The sequence below is a fragment of the Lates calcarifer genome, linkage group LG12 (genome assembly GCF_001640805.2).
Source record: "Lates calcarifer isolate ASB-BC8 linkage group LG12, TLL_Latcal_v3, whole genome shotgun sequence".
NCBI classification, from domain to species: Eukaryota; Metazoa; Chordata; class Actinopteri; family Centropomidae; genus Lates; species Lates calcarifer.
Window position 1 is genome coordinate 22,117,381 of NC_066844.1, and position 4,801 is coordinate 22,122,181.

General features: G+C 38.9%; 1 non-coding gene across 1 annotated transcript; it reads right to left on the minus strand.

The window, feature by feature from the left end:
• Nucleotides 1-2,855: 2,855 nt before the first annotated feature.
• On the minus strand, nt 2,856-2,928 carry trnaf-gaa (transfer RNA phenylalanine (anticodon GAA)). Its single transcript has one exon. It is a non-coding gene; the product is annotated as a tRNA-Phe (tRNA).
• Nucleotides 2,929-4,801: the final 1,873 nt, after the last annotated feature.

The window sequence follows — 4,801 nt, forward strand, 5'->3', positions numbered from 1 at the left end:
AGTTGCATGTTAGAAGTTATACTTTAATAGCATAAATGCTTGATACAGATGGTGCTGTCTGTTATGATGAACGTGACGTCTGCATGTCAGCAAATTATTCACACTTAACGCAACATTCAATATGCATAAAACAAAGATAAATATTACACTTTACAACACAATACTGTCACATATATTGTGAAACATGATGATTATGAATTAGACATTTTTCAGAGAAAAACATACAAAATACTTTTTAGGAGGTATCCTGACTTTCTTCTGAGAAAAGGATCCTTTTAAATTGTGTTAAATACAAAACAATCAATGTAAACAGATTCAGGACAAGTTCAAACACTACCCCTCCTTTCTGCTTCTCAAACAAATGAACACGCACACAAAAAAACACATCACGGCTCATGTTCAGAGTGCACCAGGTTCAATCTCCTTTGGGAAAGGTGCGTATAAATAAACCAAGGAGTGGTGTCTTAACTGGAGGACTGACAGGCAAAGAAACAGGTCTGGGAAGTATGAAATACCTAGAGAGAAGTGAATAGACAGATAGATACAATTTACTGTACAAAGGTCAAAACACACACATATGGTAGTTCGAGAGCAGACAGGGAGAGAGTAACAAGTTCCTGGAAGAGCATTTCCACTGAAACTTATATTTAGTTTGTAATTAAAGATGTGTTGCTAAATAAAAACAAATCACCTTGTTTTTAAATGAGTTTACAAGATTTAAAAGACAACTTACATAATCAGAAAGTCACAATGTAAAGTCAACACGTGAGTAATATGACAGACCCACTGCAGAGAGAGTAAAGGGGTAAATGAGGGAGAAAGATACAGAGAGTAGGAGTGTCAGGTTGCAGCTGATGTGAGTTAAATAAACAATGTTGCAATTTAGGAATGTTTCAGCTTTAATTACAGTTACACACACACACACACACACACACACACAGAGAGAGAGAGAGAGAGAGAGAGAGAGAGAGAGGACTAGAACGGTTAACTTAGTCTGTTTTGAAATACCCAGAACCAGAAACTGTCCAAACACTGAACAAAACTCTTAGAGATTCAAAAATATGTTGCAACTTGTCTAAGAGGCCTCTTCAGTAGTGGTGAGTGGTGGTGAATCCCACTGACGTCACATGACAGCCACTTGAGTCACTGAATCTGCGTAACTATTGGGATGATGGTGCCTTTAAACCAACAACAAAATGATGGGACAACAACACAAGCAACTGTGCTGGTGTGGGCAAGTCACCAAAGAGCAGGGGATTAAGTATAAACCAAGGAGGTGAAGACGCAGTATGGAGGGTTAATAGTCTTTTGAGGCGGGCCTTTACAGCTCTGGAAAGTTATCACTGCAGAAATAACTGTTCATTAAATAAATGATAAATTAGCCCCATGCAACACACCATATATCCTAGAAGATATTCTACCTGGTATGCACAGGTGTGCTAGTCTGATTGGCTAATTGTTCCTGTTGTGATGAATTTGAAAATTTGCTACTTTTTACATTTACTCCACCACATTTCCTAGGTGAAGTTTTTTGTGTAGCTGCAAATGAGCCAGGATCAATAGTTTGAGTTAGTAATGTCCCAAGGGTTACACCTTTGTCAGGCTGAATATGAAAAAGCCAAACATTGAGAACCTTTTCATTCTTTCTTCTATATATTGTCTAATGCCAAACAACCTTACATTGTATGTAGTAGATAAGATGTCACAGACCCCTCTTGTAATTGTAATATGTTGTGGTGAATATGCTTCATGAAGTACGCCTTTTCAGCAAGTGCAGAACATACTGCAGAACAGGAACAAAGGAAGTAAAATCCAAAACTGACTCTGAAACTATGTTGCTTTAGATAACACGTTCATACTTGGCTGAGAAGTTCTGTTCTTGTACATGCATTCATTTGTGTATTGTAAACATGCATTTTAAATAATGAAATAATAAACACACACAATTCAGAAAGTGTGCCTGCATAAAAATGATGTTTTACCACATTAAAAAGTATGTCAAATGTGTCACCCCTAATACATGAAAAATAATATTTGGCTATGTGATGCTTACAGCTATTTTAAAATGATTAATGTCTGTGTGAACATGCTAAACTAACATAGTTAACTGCCCTGAGATGAACTGCACGCAGACTTGTTTTGAATCTTTAATGAAGCGCTGCTGTTCAATGATGTATTGGACAAGACCGCCCCCTGGTGAAAATTAATGTGAACTGGTTTCTTGATGGTTGTAGACAATTAGCTGATTTGATTAGTATAAATGTTTTCTAGTTGTGGTGTCAGGTCAACTGTTGTTCAATAAAGGAAATAGGAAACAGGGAACTATCAACCCAAGTATCTGACGGAGGAGAGAGGTATGGAAGTACATGCTTGAGGTTCTTTTATTATTTCAGTATTGTCGTCTTTGTACCTCTACTCAATTATAATTCAGAGGGAAATGCTGTAGATTTTCTCACTCTTTCTGTTTTGGTTTTGTTGGCCCTGTTACTTCACATACAAAAAAATCTGCATACAAATAATTTTCTCACCTTGTACCTAAGACTGTTCATTGCAACGGTAAAATTATAGGTTTTCGGACTGCATTTCACTGCAAGGAATCTAAAGCTTTCCAGTGAGCGTATGAACACTTCCGTCAAAGTGTGAAGCTAGGAAAACTAGGTAGCAACATTTACTTCACAGCTCAGGTAAATTACATCAAACGCTGCTGTTAAATATTTATCCGTTGTTGAATTAAGATTTCCTGTAGCAAATATCGATATCTAAAGATGATCCTTTAGTAAAAGTTTTAGTAGGAGCATCCATGTCATGTTTTGAAAAGGCGTCACAAAACTCCGGGTAAAAGGACTCACACTCACTGCCGAAACCCGGGATCGAACCAGGGACCTTTAGATCTTCAGTCTAACGCTCTCCCAACTGAGCTATTTCGGCGCGTTGTACACGATGCCTGATACGAATATGATTACATGTTTACATCCCGAATGTATCGATCTATATACCTTGGAAACTGTGTGATTTCTATGAAAATCGTACCTAGCTACCTGAGCTAGCTACCTAAGCTGGCTAACTGGAAACGCCACAGGTCCTGTGGAGCCGAGTGAGGAGCTCCTCCACCTCCAAAAGTTTCTAAGCCACACGGAAAATAAAACACACGAAAAATAAAAGATAACGGTAACCATAAGAGTCACAGACGGTAGACAGTCTACCAGCAATGCCGGTGAAAAAAAAGAAAAACACGGGAAGGAATTACGGGATTTTATCCCTGTCCAGCTGGTCGTTCTACCGATTGAACACAAGATGGCGCCATTGCTGACCATAAAACACTACTGAGCATATATTCACCGTTGAACCTCTGTCAATTGAAAATAACAATAAATTGAGAATAAAATCTACGGGGCTCGTTTGAAATTGAAATTCAGCATTATTGGGAGAATTTATGATAATTTTATCCCGTTATTCTCGTCTTTAATGTAGGCTATATAATAGATATAGAAAGCTTGCATCCTTAATAATGTAATTACCTTCAGTGATATATATTTTAGAGTATTTCCTGCATTTGGCATATTAACAGAATACATGTTGAATTACTTTTCTCTTATTTAGGTCTGTGACAAATCAGTATGCAATTTCAGCCACTTTAAAATCTACATTGCAGTAGCCTACATGTAGAGTGCTCCTTGAAGACAACACTGATAAACGTCTCAGCGTCAGGTAACATATTGGCCAAATCAAAACACAAGGCCTCTGCAAGAACTGGGACCAACAGGTATGCAAAGCCCTGTCAAAACACTGTCAGTCTATTGTTCATTATTTCATCCATTACTAAGCTCAGACAGTGGCCAAAACATTTGTCAAAGTCAATACTGGTTGAATTATTTACCATAAATCACTAAAAAGGGATAGACTTTAAATACTTACTGGATGGCTATTTTGACTTATGACTTGGATGTTTTTGGATGACACCCACATATGAAGACATTTTCACAGTATGATAGGCAGGAGCAATATTGTAAGACTCTCCTGGGCCATCAGTGGTAGAAAACAGTGAAGCTCTCTATTTTTATCATTCTGTACTTACCATTAGTATTGTTTTTCCTTTTTTTCTAATGAGGTTCTGCAGTGATGCAGTGCGTCCCTTTATTAGTCATATGCTGTCCCGATGCCAGCTTCTATGCCTCCCTTCCCTTCCCTCTTTTCCCCCTAATCTCCCCTCCACACTGCCTCTCACTCTCTCTCTCTCTCCATCTCAGTCTCACGTTTTTGTTCCTCTGTCACCCCCAAGGTGACTTTCCTTCCTTCACAGACACTGCAGCTGTTCCTCTCTTTGTTCTGGAAGGCCTGAGTGTGGATAAGAGATGAGAGAGATGCAGACCGGCGGAATAAAGAGAAGGAGAACCAAGGGAGGAAACAGAGGGGTGTGTGGGAGAGGAGGGGACTGATGAGATTATCAAGCGGGATGGAGGAATCTTCAGCGTTGAGTCACTGCACAAATCAGTAAGGCAACAAACACTCGCCACACACCACATGTACAGACAGATTTGTTCTATTAAAAAAAAGAAAAAAAAAGAAGAGTCAACATCAAGAAAACGAACTGCCTCGACAGATGCTTACCTGACTAACAAGTTTCATCTTCATTAGCACTGGTGATTAGCACATCACAGTGAGGCATAGTGAGGGGTTCACTACACTCAGCACTAAATACTGCAAGTATCTGGGACGGAGTTTCTAAATTTAGGGATCAGAGAAATGGGGAGTGGAAACAGGAAATGTGGAAAGGCAGGGACAGCTGGAAACAAGAGAGACA